Source organism: Mustela erminea, chromosome 7, assembly GCF_009829155.1.
Source record: "Mustela erminea isolate mMusErm1 chromosome 7, mMusErm1.Pri, whole genome shotgun sequence".
NCBI lineage: Eukaryota > Metazoa > Chordata > Mammalia > Carnivora > Mustelidae > Mustela > Mustela erminea.
Genome location: NC_045620.1, coordinates 21,382,955 through 21,400,854, shown reverse-complemented (window position 1 = coordinate 21,400,854; position 17,900 = coordinate 21,382,955).

The following is a 17,900-nucleotide window of genomic DNA, read 5'->3' as shown; positions in this document are numbered from 1 at the left end:
AGTTTCCATGACAACCTGCTCTCGGCTCTGCTCACGTGGCCACGTGGCGCTGACATTTCCTTCCCGCTGCTGCTTCTGTAGGTGCCCCAGGCTCTGCCAGCCCCTGAAATGGTGGGTTGGAGGTCCTTGGACTTCGGCGGGACTCTCTCTACTTCTGTCTTCACAAGCCATGGCCGTGGACAGGGTGACCACTCCAGCTCTGTGTCTCCAGGAGAGATGTCCTCCTGAGGACCAGAGTCCTTCCTGGCTCTGCCTCCCTGCTGGTCATCACTTCCAGGTGTCCGCAGGCCCTTCAAAGTCAGCCCCCCAACTGTGGTAATGACTCCTCCCTAGTTCTAGTTTGTTCTAGTTCAAGTTTTGTTTGACGGAGATCTCTCTAAGTCCCAGAGAGATCTCCATCAAACAAAAATCTTCCCATGGCACCTGAGTGCTCAAAACTTTTCTATGGCTCACTGTCACCAACAAGGTTAAGTCCAGACTCTTTAATACAGCAAGAGCTGCTCCCTGCTGTTTTTTTCCAGTCTGTTTCCCTGTTTCCCAGACTGTTTCCCAGTCCCTGTCTCAACCCAAATTCTAGGAACACCTAGCTGCCTCCAAGCATACACTTCACATCCTGTCTCCTGCCTTCCATGGCTTTGTTCATGCTGTTCCCTCTGCCTGGAAATCTCTGCGGTCTTTTCTACCCTGGTCCCTACTCCTTGAGACATCAACTGAAGTGTCACCTTCTTGGGGCACCCAACCTTTCCTGGGAGCCTCCCCCTCTCCCCACACTGACCAATTCTGAGTCCCCAAGGTGAGGTTACAAACCCCTTCTTGTGTTCTGATTACACTCTAGGCATTATCTCTATGCTAGCCCGGAATGTTTCTGGTCGCAAGCAACAGAAACCACGTTTGAAACAACTTGGGCAAAAGGAAGGGCAGGGATTCCTCTGGGTTCCTGGGAAACTGAATGCAGAGATGAGAGCTGTGGGAAATTCCCTGGTCCTCACTTATACCAGTATAATTCCTATTTTGTTATTTATTTATGTAACAGCTTTATTGAAGTGTAATTGACATACAAATAAACTGCACAAATATAAATTGCAATGTGGTGAGTTTTGACATATGGATATGCCACTGAACCATCGCCAGGTAAGATAATCAACATACCCATTAACTCCAAAGATTTCTTGTGTCCTTTTGTCATCGCCTCTTCTCTTCCCTTTCTAACTACCCCTCTCCCTCCATTCTCCAGGCAACCCCTGTTCTGCTGTCTTCGCTCTACATTAGTTTGTAATCCCTAGAATTTTGTACAAATAGAGCCATCCCATATCCCATTTTGTCTGGCTTTTTCTCATTGAGCGTAATTATTTTAAGATTCACCCATGTTGTATATTGATAATTTATCCCTTTCTAAAGCTGAGTAGTATCCCATTGTTTGGGTGAACCATAGTTTAGTCATCCTTTCACCTCTTGATGGACAGTGGGGCTATTTCCAGTTCATCGATATCACAAATGAAGCTGACTTTGTATGGCCACATGCTTTCATTTCCTTTGGGTAAATATCTAGAAGGATGGCTGGGTCCTATGATAGGTGTCTAGGCAACTTTCTAAGAAATGGCCAAATTCTTTTCCAAAGTGTTTGTGCCATTTTATATTTTCATCTGTGATGTGTTGCTCCACACCCTCACCAACATTTGTTCTGGTCGGTTTTTTAATGACTTTTAAAAATTTATTTGAGAGAGAGAGAGCAAGGGGCAGGGTGGAGGGGCAGAGGGAGAGAAATCTTCAGCGGACTCCCCCGCTGAGCACGGAACCTGATGTGGGCTCCATTCCAGAACTCAAGCTCTTGAACAGAGCCAGTATCAAGAGTCTGACGCTTAACTGACTGTGCCACCCAGGCGCCCCCAGCGGTCTTCTTAACTTTAAACATTCTAATAGATATGCAGTGGTATCCTATTGTGTGTTCATTTGCATTTCCTCAAATGACTAACGATGCTGAGCATTTTCACGTGATTATGTGCCATTTGCAGGTCTTTCTTGATGAAGTGTCCTCCCTTCAAATCCTTTGCTCATTTTTAAAAATTGAGTTGTTTGGTTTTTTATTATTGAGTTTTGACACTTCTTCATATATTCTAGGTACAAGTCTTTTGTCAGATACATGACTTGCAGATATTTTCTCCTAGTTCGTGGTTGGTCTTTCCATTCACTCATCAATGTCTTTCAAAAACCACATTTTTTTAACTTTGATGAAATCTAACTTATCAATGTCTTCTTTTTTTTTTTTTTCAAAGATTTTACTTATTTATTTGACAGAGAGAGAGAGAGAGTGCACAAGCAGGGGGAGCAGGAGAGGCAGGGAGCCTGATGTGGGGCTCTATGACAGGACCCTGGGATCACGACCTGAGCTGAGGGCAGACACCCAACTGACTGAGCCACCCAGGCACCCCATCCGTTTATTCTTTCATGGATCATGTTTTTGTTGTTGCATCTAAGAAATCTTTGCCTACACTAAGGTCACAGAGGTTTTCTCATATGTTTTATTCTAGAAGTTTTATAGTTTGAGATTTTACCCTTTAACTTTTTTACTTTTATATTTTTAAAGATTTATTTATTTGGGGGAGATAGAGAGAGCACGTGCACAAGTGTGAGAGACAGAATCTCAAGTAGACTCCACACACTGAACGCAGAGCCTGACATGGGGCTCGATCTCACAACCCCAAGATCCTGACCTGAGCTGGAACCAAGAGTCACATGTTCAACCAACTGTGCCACCCAGGTGCCTGTTGTTACGTTTTTATTTTTATGCCTGAGTTAGTTCTCAGTTCAAAAACTGGGTTTTTAGTATTGCAAAGAGAGTTCCTGCTAATATTGTAATCTATCTAGAAGGAAAGCTTAAAAGTCTTCAGTGTTCCTCACTGACCTTGGGGTAAAATCCTAATCTCCCCGGCAATGCTCAAAAAGGTCTTCATGAGCTGCCCAACCTGATTTCCCACCCATCCTTCTTTGTTCTTTGCTCTGTGTGTAATGAACAAATTCTTGATCTTGATGCCCAAGGCGATTCTTCAAGCTTTAAGCAGGCTGAACCTCTCCTTCTTTCTCTCCTTCAGCTATAAAGTTCTTTGAATTTGAGATGATCCAGGACCCCACTGGTCATCTTCTAGGACTTGACCATTTATTTCCCTGTCCTCTTCAAAGCTTATTTGTCTGGAACCCCGTCCCTACCCTTAGGTTCAGGGATCCAGCATGTATCTTTTCATTTAAAAAAAAAATTCTCTTGTTTCTTTGTTTCCATATCTGAGATAATATCCAGCATACTATCTGCACCCTTGTTTCTCACCTGCTTTCCCATTTTGATATTGCAAGAATTTTTCAGAGTTTTAAAAAAAATCACAATTACTTGATGAATAATAGTCCATTTGAGTGGATATAAAATAATTTGTTTAACATTTTCCCGATAATTGGTTATTTTGGTTGTTTCAATGTTTCTGTTGTTGTTGTTGTTATAAACAAGGCCACACTGTATCTCTTTGTACATAAATCTTTGTCAATTTGAGGTTATTTCCTTTTGCTGGAGTGCCCTAAGTGTAATTGCTAGGTCAAAGGCTGTAGTAATTTACATTCCAATCAGCAGTGTTTATTTCTTCGCACCCTAGCTAGCATGGGATATTCTCATTAAAAATTTTTTCTTCACTCTGTACTGGGCAGAAGTGTTATCTCATTGTTGTTTTAATTTACTTTTTAAAAAATAATTAGATATTGGGAAATAGGTTCAACCTATGAGCCATAAAAACATTAATCTTCTGTTAATTGAGTGCTCCTATCCCTTCCCATTTATCCAGCAGTGATTTGAATTTTTGAAACTCAATTTGTATAGATTCTTAATCACCAAGGATATTAACCCTCTATATGACATCCTCAAAGTTTTCAATTTTCATATGGAGCCAAAAATTTACAACCTTTTTTAAATTGATCTTTTCTTTTTGAATGCTTCCCTTGCTTTTAAGCTGAGAAGGTAACACTCGTACAGAGTTTTGAATGGATATGCACGTCTACTTTATTCAAGTGTGATTTTTTAATTTAAATCTTTAATCCATCTGAACTCGATGTGGATGTATGACATGGAGTGAAGAATGAAGTGGATTTGCTTTTCCAAACAGATTAGTGATCAGTCCTGCACCTTTGATTGACTAATCCCTCCTTTCCTTACTGCTTCAGGGTGCCCCCTTTTTAACCGTGTAAGGTCTGGTGATATTTTTCTTTTACACTGTATGTGGGTGGAATTCCTTCTACCTCACTCCCTGCCCCACTAGCCAAGTTTCCTGGATGATCTTGGGGGTAATGACATTATACAGAGTCCCTAGCTTGGCCTCTGGTTCCTGTGTGGGCTTCTAGGAATTGATAGCACAGATAGTTATCCAGACTTCTGTCCACAGGGGAGCCTACAGAATGAGAGCTGTGGCTTTTTAGGGCAAGAGTCGGGGCTTGAGAAAGAAAAGATTCTGGATGCCGCAAAGCTTGGAGTCAAAGGGAAGGGAAGGGGCAAATTGTTTATGCAAGGACAGTAGATTGAAAAGATAATTCACAATGCTGTCCAAGCTTGGGCCTCATGAAGGGGCTAAATGTTCAACCTGTGAGTAGAAGGAGAGAAATCCAAGGGGATCGACTAGAACTTTGATATTGCCTGGGTCCCCAGCAGAATATCATGCCCCAGCCGCTAAGCTGGGTCCCAAGGAGGAATATGACGGGGTCCCAGGCAAGTTTGGGGGATCTCAGAACAGAAGTCTTGAGTCGATCCTGATGCTGATGTGAAGGAGGACACAGGCAGACTCCCTGTAGAGGCCTGGTGGGGGCTGGGGCATATCCGAGGGTGCCCTTGGGGCCCACCACTGCCTGCCGGGGGCTGAGTGAGCTGGCAGATCCAGGGAAGCTAAGGAAAACTGTGAGGGGTGCCGAGCTTGTGGGAACAGTGGTTGTGGCTGTTGGCACATGAGGATGGGTTCAGAAGAGGCAAGGTTCAAGGTTCTGCCCAGGATAGCTGAGCAGCTTGCATGTCCTGCCTGTGACCATGTGCCGGTCTGAATCTTGTGGGCCTGGACACATACTTGGCACTGGGGCCTCATTTGGAGTTATATATATATATATATATATATATATATATATATATATATATAATTTTTTTTAAAACAATTTATTTGACACAGAGAGAGAGAGAGTCTACAAGCAGGGCACGGGGCAGAGGGAGAAGGAGAAGCAGACTCCCCACTGAGCAGGGACCCTGACATGGGGCTTGATCCTAGGACCTGGGCTGGAGGCAGACCACCAGCTGACTGAGCCACCCAGGTGCCCCTTGAGCTATATTTTGATGTCCAGGAGGGCTGGACCACCCCAAGCCCCAGGAAGCCCTCTGACGAATGTCTTCTCTCGGAGACGCGCACACTGCTTTCATCTTTCATAACTTTTACTTCTGGTTCTGGCCTTGGTTTACTGCAGCAGTCAACTTCAGAATACAAGTTTCTTGGGGGACTCATCCTGGGGCACAGAGGGGCTGGGTCACCGGAGCCGGAGGTCAGGGAGGGGGCCATTAACACACTCCAGGTTCTTCCAAACCTGGGGCCCCACATGGACTCAGCTTCCTCTTCTGCTCATCTGGAAAATGGGCTGCCCACCCCTGCCGGCCTCACGGGGTCTGTAATGGCCACATAAGACCATGGCTATGACCTCACTGTGTAAACTGTAAAGACCCAAGCCCAGGCTGGGATGTGTTGTCCTGGTTCTGTGTCCCAGGGTACACTTCCTTTCCCCATATCCCTTCGGCCCTGAACGGCTAGGGTGTCCACCACCTGGTCCATCTCCACCCCGCCCCCCCTGCCCCCACAACTCTCCAAACCCTCACTCATTCTCCCCTGCACGATTCAGCACACACTACAAAATGTGTTTGTCTGATTGTTCTATTGATCACGAACTCTTTTTGGCTAAGAATTTTGACCTTCCATTTCTGACACTTTATTTTAAGCCACAGAATATATTTATTCTGCTCCTGGTTGGCTGCCCCGGGCTGGGGATGATTCCAAAATGAATAAGCCAAAGCCCCAGCCATGGGCAGGATGCAATTCCTGCTAGAGTGAAACTCGGTTGTCACAAAGGTCACAGACAAATTCCCTGAAAGAAAGTTACTTGCACAGAGTTTACCCGGTAAAAGGCTTAGTATTGAATTCTCTCTCGGGAGTCTGGCTGTGTTATTGCCCAGGACGGATCCCTCTCGCCCACGTGGCCTCATTCCCTCTGAGGCCTCATTTAGCTAATTGCCCTTGTGCTGCAACAGCTCATATCCCACAGGTGCCTTCCTCTGGGAAAATTAATATGTGAATATTGCTCTTTTACTAAAACCAAAACCAAATGAAAAATTCTGCACCGTTTATGGGCTTTCCTCCCTTCACAGGTAGGTAGGCCCTGGATCACCCTTGTTCCTCATCTACCCCCCTGCAAAAAGCGGGCAAAGGGCCCTGCAGGCCAAGTCCAAGGAAGCCGATCAGCCTTCAACACCCCTGAATGCTTGACGCCCTTGCCCCTGGCCAGGGGCCACTCTGTCCTTTTGGAAACTCTTCTCTCTGCGCTCCTGGGGAATGCCCCTCTTGCCTTCCCCACTCTGGACCTTCCTTCTCAGCCTCTTTTTTCCTACATTCCCCAGCCCCCCAAATGCAGAACCCCCTGTCCTCTGCTCTTCCTTCCATACTCTATTCCTTAATATCACCCATCCCCTGAGCTGCTTCAAGACACCCCCCCCCCCCACCACTGCCTCCTTTTGAGCCCTGCCTGTGCCTGAAGCTGCCCTCATGCCCGTCTCTAGCTGGAGCTCTCCTCCGGGCTCCAGAACCCAGGAGCCCAAAGGTGCCTCATACTCAACACACTCAGCACACAACTCTTCTTGTCCAAAATCCAGTCCTTCACTAGACTCCCGTATATCTTGGAAGGACGCCAGCCAAACGCCCAGGGTCTTGCCCCTCAGCTCACTTGCACTAACCCCCATCCACAGTCCAGGCTCCAGCCTTGGAGACTTGACTCCCAATGGCTCCTGGGTCCTCCCAATTGACTTCAACTCCACCATTGACAGCCTAGCCCAAGCCAAACCAATAGCCCTGGTCTGAACAACCATCTCCAGGCAGCCCTCCTGCACCCCTACCATCCTTGTCTCACTGGCAGCCAGAGAGACACCTTTAACATGCACATGGGAATAAGCTTTGCCATTTGCAAACAACTCCAAAGACCACCGCACCCCCCCCCCCATCATTCTCTGAAGACAGTCCCACACCTTCCCGGTCTGTCCATCTCTTCAACTCATTTCCAGCCCTGCTTTCCCCTCATCCATCAGCCCAAGGCTCCCTGGTCTTCTTTTCCTCTTTCCAGAACCGGCTCTGCCCCCACGCATGCCCATGGCAGGGCCCCGAGGGGCCTGTGCTTCTCCCTCTGTCCACAAGCTCTTAGCCCGCTGGAGGCTCATCTTTCAGCTCTCCCCATCGGAAGCATTAACAGATCCTCTCCTCCCTGACCCGGCCCCCTGGCTGCTCTCAGCCCCATCCACCTCCCCTTTGTGATTACCTTTGTTAATTACCCATGTCATTGACATGTGATTTTTTCACGTGTGCTTCTGCACTCAGACCATCAGCTCGATGCAGGCAGGGATGCATCTGTCTTGTTCTCACCAGCTCCCTGACGGTCAGCTGGCACAGGGCACGTGCTCGAGAAATATCTGTTGAACTGAGTTGGAAACTTTCTCTTGACTCCTTACCACTTCAGTCTCTAGCTTCCAGACAATCTTTCTCGAAACTTTTCTAATTATCTAAACTTAATTATCCAAGCTTCCATAAAAGGGGCTTCTTTGCTGACTATCTCTCACCCTCAGGCCCTGTGGTTGGGGTTCTGCTCTGTCTCACCCCAGAAGCCGCTCTCGCCGAGGGCTCCGATAACCTCCTAATTACCAGCTGCGGTGGGTGTTTTTCCATCCCTGGCTTATTGGAATTCTCTGCAGGGTTTGATATCGGTGATCACTCTCGCTTTCTTGAAACGCTTGGCTCTCTTGGTTTCCATGACAACACCGTCTCCTTGTTTTTAACCCGTCTCTATGACGACTTTGCCTTCCCAGTCTCATTAATCAGAGGCTCTGACTCAACCACCCTTGAAATGTTAGGGTCCTGAAGACTCGATATTGTTGAAGATGTCAATTCTCTCCAAATTAATGGACAAATTCAATGCCTTCTGAATCACAGTCCCACCGGGATTTTTAAGTGGAACTTAATAAGCTGATTCAAAAGGTCATATGGAAGAGAAGATAGGCAAGAACTGCCAGGATAATTTTGAGAAAGAAAAACAAGCGGTGGGAGCATAGTAGGAGTCAAAGGACTGGATTCGCCCTACTAGGTAGCATCTGATGAAGCAACAGTGATTCAATAGAATGGTCGGTCAGGAATAGACACACCAACCCATACAACTCAAGAGTTCAGAATCAAATTCACGTCCAAAGAGAACCTACCATATTTTAGAAAGGGTATTTCAAACGAAGAGCATCAGTCACCTGGAGCACAAAAGTCTCCATAGCTCAGTCCTTTGAAGGGGCCCGCTGGGGCAGCCTTCCTGAGGCTGGACCTTTTTCTTTCCTTGCCAGCCCATCCCTGTGCTCCACCTTCAAAACTTGACCAATGTGGGTTTTAGTCCCTTAAGACCTGCCTCTTTTTTTTCCTTGCTTTTCCTACTATGAAAGTAATACAAGGATATTGTGTATTGTGTTCATTATACTATTCTTGATCTCTTGTGTTCTTTTCAAATATGTTCCCATAACACAGCGATACCGGAACATTACAGAAAATTTGGAGTATAACTAAAGAATGAGGCACAGAAAAGTCTTGACGAGAATCCCAGCACCTACAGCTGTGCTACGTGCAAATTCATGTGAAGAGTGCATTCCATCATAGTCTTTTTTTAAAAAAATGCATTTGCTTACAGTAAATGCTTTTATTATATACGTAATTTTGTGCCACCCCTTTACGCTGATTATATGCTAAGCATTTCCCCATGTTAGTCAACATTCTTTGTAATTATTACGTTTAATGGCTGTCTAATAATACACTTAATGAATGAAACCTAATTTGGTGAACCACTCTCCTGGGGTTGGAGATTCTGAGAGTTTTCTTTTCTTTTCCTTTCTTTTCTTTTCTTTTCTTTTCTTTTCTTTCTCCACCCCTCCCCTCTGTTCTCTTATTTGCTTTTATAAATCAAACCTTAGTACACATCTTTCTGCACCCGTCTTGGGGCATTGTTTTAGATCATTTTCTTGGGACCAGCTTCCTATAAGTGGAATTCCCAAGTCAAACAGCATGAACCTTGTCGAGGCTCTTCACGCGTCTTAAGCAAATTGCCTTCCAGAAAGGTTTTGCCGCTTCACAGCCCTGCCAGCTGTGTACGAGAGGTCCCACACCGCCAGGACCGAGCCAGCACGGCTAGCCTCTTGTTCTGCAGTACTCCTTCGATGGGCCCAGAGTGCTAGCTCTCCATCTGAATTTACGTTTATTGTATTATGACTAAGTTCAACATTTGCAACTGAATTTGCCTTTTGAACGTCATCTTTCATAAATGGACTCTTACCGCCTTTTATTGCCCCAACATTTCATTATGAAAATTCTTACTGCCTCTGTGAATGTTTTATTTATGAGAATTTTCAACACAGAAAAGCTTTACATTTCCTATAGTCAATTATGTTTGTATTTTCCATTATAATTCTCTCTATTGCTGTGAAGGCTACAATGGCCTCCCTCAATCACAGTTTGAATAATCAATCATTTCCATTTTTTTCTAGCTAGTAGTATGCTTCCCCTCCCCCGCTTTTAACTCTTTAACTCACCTGGCATTGATTTTTTTTTTTAATTTACTTAAATTCCAGTTAGTTAACATACAGTGTGATAATAGTTTCAGGTGTACGATAGGGTGATTCAACATTTCCGTACGACACGCAGTGCTCATCGCAACAAGTGTGGGCCTTAATCACCTGGCATCAATTTTGGTGTTAGTATAAAGGGAGGTAAAAATTGTTTTTTGTTTCCTGGATAAAAATCATTTTCTAGTTGCACTTAATGAAATAAACTCCTCTATAAAACCCTTCCACTCCCCATTGGTTTGTGATGTCTCTGCTCTCAGAAGCCACAATGGGAAATGTTGCAGGGATCTACGTCTGGGCTTTCTAATCTATTCTGAGATGTCTGTTTTTAACCCACAACAACAGCAAAACGTGTTATTTTGTTTGATATTATGCTGCAATATCTGTTGGGGTTAGAGCCCTGGGCAGCTCTCTTTCACATCAGCTCAGTTACCCAAGTGTCTGACGCCCACGTCGAACTTCCTAGAGGGCATCTCATCTTGGGTTTCCCATGGCCCCATTTTTTCATCCATGTACCCATTTTTCTAGCTATTTCTACTCCCTGGAAGTCCAACTGTATCCTTGTGCTCCCCATGTTAGTCAACATGGGAGAAGCGAGTGGAAGAGATGGTCTCTAAGAAATGGACTTCAGGGAACTTCCAGGAGAGTGACTAAGGGTAAGGGCTCTTTTAGGGGAGAGCTCTTTAAAACACAGGGAAAAAGGCAACTCCAAAGAAATTACGACAGGGCCTCCAAGGGGAAAGAACAGAATGTTGAGAAAGGGATGGGCAGAGGCCCTGCTCTGGACAGGGTGCTGGGGAGGGCCTCTCTGAGGGGTATGTAAACCCAGAAGGCTGAGAGGAGGGAGTTCGGCGAGAGCCTTCCTAGGATGAGGAACAAGGTTGGCAAAGGCTCTAAGAGAGGAACAAGCTGGTCCATTTGAGGAACTGAAGGAATTCGCTCGTGGTGGGAGGGCAGTGGTTGGAGCACACCAGGGGGACTGACAGATTGCAGGGCAGAGCCGGTGGGCTGTGACAAAGATAGGATTTGGTTCTAAGGACCATGGGAAATCCTGGAAGCCTGCGGGTATGCAGGATACTGATGTGATCCTACTCGGGGTTTAAGAAGTCTGCTTTGACTTCTGTGGGACAAGCAGAGGGCTGACAGGGGAGAGAATACTGCCAGGCCATTGCCAAGAGAAAATGGAAGAGGGGAGGTGGCAGGAACCAGGTGGTGGCAGTGGGTGTTGGGAAGGGTCAGACAGAGGATGACTCTGGAGACCGAACTGCCAAGGGTCGCTGGGACTGGGTAGGAGCCAAGGGCGGGGAAGTGTCAAGGATGACTCGCAAGGGCCAGCTTTGGGAAATTGGGTTGAAGGTTGGGCCCGTGTAGAAAAGGGGAAGACAAGGGAAGAGAGAGGTTCTGAGGAGAACTGAGCACTCTGATTGCCTGTGGCAAGCTTGGGGGGATGTCATGAAAGACATCCTTGTAGAGTTGTTGGCTGGGTAGTTAGGCATGCCAGTCTGGAGAGCGCAGGCAGGGCATAAAAATTGGTCATTAGTGGGGCGCCTGGGTCGCTCAGTGGGTTAAAGCCTCTGCCTTCGGCTCAGGTCGTGGTCTCAGGGTCCTGGGATCGAGCCCCTCATCTGGCTCTTTGCTCCGCAGTGAACCTGCTTCCCCCTCTCTCTGCCTGCCTCTCTGCCTACTTGTGATCTCTCTCTCTCTCTCAGTCTCTCTGTCAAATAAATAAATAAATATTTAAAAAAATTGGTCATTAGTGACCTCCCAGAGTGAGAACATAGAGGGAGATGGAAAGCGCTCACCCGTGAGTCTTGAGGGAACCCAGCACTTAGATGGTGGGTGGAGGAGGTTGAGGAGGAGTGGCCGGTGAGGGTGGAGGTTAATTGGGCCATCTGGTGTCACCATGGTGTCATGGAGGCAAGGAGAGGAGATTTCAGGAGGGAGTGGTCAGCTCTGTCAGAGGTGGCCCTGAGGCCGAGTGAGTCCGAGAAGGGTGTCTGCCAGGTTGGGCAATGGAGGTCACTGAAAAGAATGGTGGTGTGAACAGGGGGGACCGAGGCCCGGCCAGGGGGTCGCGGTGCCTCCTGGGAAGAGCAGGGCCCGCGCTGGGAAGAGTCCCAACCCTTCGTCCTGTGCCACCCTCCCGGCATATCTCCTGTCTCCAGCCATCCAGCTCACCTGGTGACTTTTCAATCCCCCGGACATCCATCCCCCGCACACCCTCCAACAGCCCCTTTCACCTGTAATCTCACTCCTTCAGAGTTCCCATGTCTTTGTGCTGAAAAGAACATTTTCTGAACTTCCCTTTCAGACATTTGATTTCAAGCGAAAAATAATGAGTCTGCCTCTACCTCGCTCGCTGCCTGTTGCTAGGTGCCGAAAGGTACAAAAACCAAGGAAGACATGGCCCCAGACACAGGCAGGATGAAACCACTGCTAATTAGAGCTGTAGTCGCTACCCAGAGGGCAGAGCAAAAGCCTCCAGAAGAACATGGAGATCAGCTTACCTTGTAAAATGTACAGGATTTAATTTTGCCCCTTTCCACCAACACGGCTAATCCGTTCCCGTCTACACTGAATCCCACCGCTCTGGGGCCCCTTGCATGACCCGTTGCTGCCCTTCCAACTTGGCTCCCATAGCCCTCTTCTGTCCAAATATCAGTGGGTAAGACACAGCACCTTCCTGAGCCCTGCTGTTCCCCCAGCTCCCCCTCTTTCCTCCTGCTTTCTCAGCCAGACTCCAGATCATCCCCTAGCTGGCGGGCTCCTGGTCCCTCCCCCGAAGTTGTTGTGGCAAAGGTGCCCAAGACTAGGTCTGGGGGATGCCCTCATCTCCCCTGATCTCTGTGTATTTGGCCCACCAGTGGTCACCCTGACCTGTGGGATTCCGAGATCCCCTCTTTTTTTTGTCTTCCCCTCTTTTTCAGACACCCCTTCCCATGTCCATGGGTCTCTGGACTTCTCTTTCACTGTGCACCTTTCTCCTCGATCTCCTGCATCCCTAAAGCTCTACCTGGCCTCCAGGGCTGATTTCCCAAACTGATAGTCCAGGCCAAGTCACCTTTGAGCTGCATTCCTGTCCTTCTCTTTAATGATCGCTCTTCCATTTGCAGTCCTGAACTCTACTCCAAGCTCCAGAACCCGATAGCCAACCATCCACCAATGGCTGATATCTCAACAGCAGGACCCAAATGAAACTCCGGTCTGTTTTTCTTCTTGATTATCTTTTTTTATTAAAATACTTAATCTTTCTTCACCAAATTTGTTCTCAACTGGAGTTTCCTATTTTGAGGAGCTAATACCACTGCTCTGGTGGGATATACTTGACAGTCACCCCAGAATATCCATTTCACCCCATCTTGAGGCTTAATGCCCCCATCCACAGCAGCAATAGCATAATCCAAGCCACTATCTCTCGCTGCAGTCACGATTGGTCTCTCCAAATCTACTCTTCCCTCCAGTCACTCAACTCCCACCAAGCTGCCCAAGTGGCTGTTCCAGAAGACACATCTTTTTTTACGCCTCCTATTAACACCATTCAATGGTCTTAAAGAAGGTCAACTCTGATTTCTCCAGCCTCATTACACACCATGCCCTCCTCCCCTCAATAGTCATTCTCCCTGGTTCTTGCTAACAGAAGCCACACTCCATGTGACATAGATTGACTTATGTCAGTCACACTGGCCAGGTCTACTTCTCTTGACAGTGATTGGTTTATAAGTGGGTATTTGTTGCAAAGCGGACCAATGAGAGGTGGTGATGGGGTCTTCTGGGAGAAGTTTCTTAGTCTTTAAAAAGAAGTATTAAGGAAGAACCACTTTCTTTCATCCATCTACGGACATCAGTATGATGACTACAATGCCTGGAGTGGAAGCAGCCATCTTGTGACCATGGGAACAGAAGTGCACGTACTGGGAGAAGGACAGAAACTGGGACCTTAATTTCAGTAGAGCTGCCTTCTTTGGAGCTTCTCATTATGCGTGGCAACAAATCTTTTATTGTTTAAATGCTTTTGAGTTGAGTTTTTCTGTCGCTTGTTTCAAAATCATTCTTACCAATAAGTGCCACAGCCATGATGGCCTTCTGGTTTCTGGAATGTACCACCCACCCACCATGGAGTTTGTGCACACTGTTTCCCTATGAGCAACACTCTCCCCCTTCCTAATGAACTTCCATTCCTCAGATCAAATGTTACTTCTCTGATCTAGAAAGATTTCTCCATGGCACCTATCAGAGTTTGAAATTACGGAGATCTTTATTTACCTGATTAGTATCTGGTTCCCTTGATGGATTGCCAGCATATGCGGGCTGAGACTAGCTCTGTCCTTACTCAACATCGTGCACTCTTCTTCATGTGTGTCCCAGCGTTTAGACATATCAGATTCACCAGTTCATTCAGGGTCCTGGTAGAAAAGAGAGTGATGTGCTCAAAAGGATTTGACTGAAACCAATGGAGTGCGAGGACTATTCACAGACCGGCAGGGCTCAGGTTTCTAGCAATGATAAAGGACTCATGGATGAGAAAAAGTTGGAAACCATCACCACTTCTAGGCCTGAAGAGATAAGAAGAGGGTGTGGGTTTTTAGAAGACGTAGAGAAAGTGTGACTTTAAGAAAGGGACCCTACTTGTGGCCATAAGTAAAGGAAAGCAGTCACTGCCAACCCAAAGTCCATAGGAAGTCAGTCAGGGCAAACTTCCTCCTCCCTCCCTCCACTCTCCCCACTGGTTCCTCCACTGGTCAAAGTCATTGAGAAGCCAGAGAGCGCAAGGAGCCTAGAGGGTGTAGAGGTCAGCCTCCCCGAGCACAGAACAGGATGGAGAAAGAGAAAGGCTTGAGGGGCCCGTGGAGAATATTCAGATCAGTGACCTCCTAGCTATCTATATATCACCAAGAGACCTCCTAGCTACTTCAAGTGCAACTTTTCCCTTTCTTATTAGTCTTGACCACCCTGTGGAACTGGCCAGTGTAGACCACCTTCCCTCCAAGTTTTCAGGATTGGAAAGGGCACACAAGGGAGTCTTTCCAGGTTTGCCCTCTTCTCCTGAGACATCTCCAATCATACCCACTTGTTTCCTTTCAGCTGGGCTCAGAGGATGGATCCCAGCTCACGGATTGTTCCTCTTTTCACCCTCTCCCTCTTTGCTGGTGTCTTCTTTTAAGATGAAAAAATTCTAGGGTCTCATGTTTTGAAAAATCCTCCTGTGATCACCCACAGTCTTCTCATTGCCACCCAACTCCTGCCCTAGCCATCCAGCCTTCTCTAAGGGCAGGGGTCAGGTCTGCATATCTTCTACCCATTCCCTCCATTGCCCCTGTAAACTAGCTATTACCCTCACTCCTGCCAAGGTTCACAATAGCCTCCGACTGCTAAATTCAAAGGATTTTTTCTGAGACTTGGGCCATATAGCAGGTTGATTAGTTTCTCCCCGAAACTCTTTACTACCTTGGGTGCCATGGCAACACCTCTCCTAGCTGTCACAGCTCCCAGGTCTCTTTCTCCTTTATTGCCCGCCTACACCTCTGGGGCCCCTCAAATGTCACTGTAGCTCACAATTCTGCCATGGGCCCTCACTTATTCTCTCCCTACACTCTTTCCCTGGCAATCTCATGAGTTCTTGAGTTTCCCATTACCCACTGTCCCTGCGTTGGCCCCTCCAGTTGAATTTCTTCTTGAGCCTCTGATTTTGGGATCCAGCTGCCCGATGGGCCCCACCTGGCTGTGTCCCCAGGCCCTCAGCTCTACCTGAGACTGAACCCATTGTTGCACCACTCAAACTGGCCCCCAAACCATGCTCCCCATTCCAAGAACTTCTCTACCATCGCCACCTAGGACACACGGGAGTCACCCCCTTCACTCTACCCTTGCTCTCACCCCTATAGCCAACAATCATCCTGCATTTCTGACTTTATTTTCTAAAGGTTTCTGGGCTCCATCCACCCCCGCTCCCCCACTGCCATGGTTCTAGGCTCATCTTATCTTACCTTGACCATGATCACAGTCTAATTCATCTCCCTACCTAGAGACTGTCACTCTCTAAATCCAGGCTTCACGCTGGCTACCACAGTGATTGTCCCAAACCACAAATCTGAAATTGTCACTGGTGTAAAGACATGCAGTTGTACCCACGGACTGCAGGATGATGTCCAAATTCCTTGATGTGGGGCACCCAAGGCCTTACAGGACCTGATCTCTTTCCACTTCCTGTCTCACTCTTCCCGTCCCCTCCTGCTCTCATAGCCCAGGAACACCAGATGTCCAGCTAGATGCCTGCAAGCTCACCCTTGGTACTTCTCACTTGTGGGGCTTTGCTTGTGCTGCTTCCCTTGCTGGGAATGTCCTTCCTGTTCCTTCTACCTTGCTCATCCTGCTCATCTTTAGGAAGTCAGGCCAGTTGTCACCTCTGCTGGAAAGCTCTGTGCATATCTGTGTTCCATTACTGCATGTACCATACTGTATAATGGTCTGTTTAAGTGCTGTGTAGTAGGATTTACATCCTACTACATCCTATGTAAGAGTTACATAACTCTTCAACATGTTTTCCTCCCATTTCCTTGCCTGTCACTGTTTTGCATGACAAATGACCCCAAACTCTAGTGGCTTAAAAAATACAATTTATTATTTCTCATGGCTCTGGGGGTTGACAGGACTCAGTTGGGTGGTTCTTGCTTCAAGTCTCACCGTGGTTGCAGTGGATGGTAGCCAGACTGGAGTCCTCGAGGCTCAGGGGGGCTCACTGTGCAGGAAGGCTCCCTCACACGGTTGACAGGGGCTATGGACTGGGGTGCCCTCATGTGGATTCATCACCCGGGTTGGGCTTCTCGTAGCATGGCAGGTGGGTGGCAAGAGGGAGTGTCTCAAGACCAAGTATTTCAAAAGTCCTCTGTGGAAGCTATACAGCTTCTGATGACCTGGTCTCCCAAGTCTCAGAACATCCTTCTGCTACATTCTATTGGTCAAAAAAGTCACCAAAGCCAGCCCAGGTTCATAGGCAGCAAAAGTGGACTTCATCCCTTGATGTGAGGAACAGTGTGTATATATAGGGAAGGCAGGAAATAATGGTGGTCATGGTCAATTTCTCTTGCTACAGTTGGAGTTTTGGTGGGGGACAGGGGGTGCTATAGTAGGAATGTGGTAAGACAGTCAAGGGTTTCAAATAGTCTCTTGAAACCTACAGCAGAGCCAGGGCATTTGGTAGTCTTTTTGTGAGGAGAAAAGAACCCGAGGGGCTCAGAACTTGACACTGATGTCACCAACAGCAAGTAGGGAAGAATGTGGAAGCTGTCTTTCTGCCTGAAGAGAAATAAAAGTTTGGCTAGCTAGTGAGGGGAGTCGTATGGACACATCATTAATGGTAGATACTAGATCTCCCAAAAGCAGTAAAAGAGTAGAAAGTCTTGTTGCCTGGCTCTTTATGGTGTTGCCCAGAAGACCAACCTCCCCAGCCCCCCAAAGCTTGGGCTGGAGAAGTTGAGAGCTTTGGGGTTAGGCCCTGACAGATGGGTCTGGGGGTATTCCCCTGGGTCCTGTGTATCCCCATAGCAATGTGAGGATGGTGAGGGTACAGGGAAGTGGGGGACTGCTTTGTGGTTGGGACAATGACTCAGCGGGGCTGTCTTGGCTCAGGGGATGGCCGCGGAGAGATTCTGGTCTTCCAGGATCAGATGCACCCCCCAGTACCAAGGCAAAATAGGGGATCCCAGAACAAAGACCACTCTCAGGGAGAAGGGAAGGAGTAGTGGGAAGCAGAAAAGCTGGAAGTAGACCAAGAATTTGCTTAAGAGAGACTTACGTCAAGTCCTGAAGTAATTGCATTTACCTTGAACTAAGAGTAAGTTTTTGCTGCTGATCAGAAAGGGGCGGGGTGGTAGAGGGAACTTGAGTCCTGGAGAAATAAAGCTATACTCTGGCCAGGCTCTGTCTGTGGCAGTTTCTGGGTCAGCAGCCCAGGGCACCCTTCAACCTCTCGTTCTCTCCCACCGCTCGTGTTCCG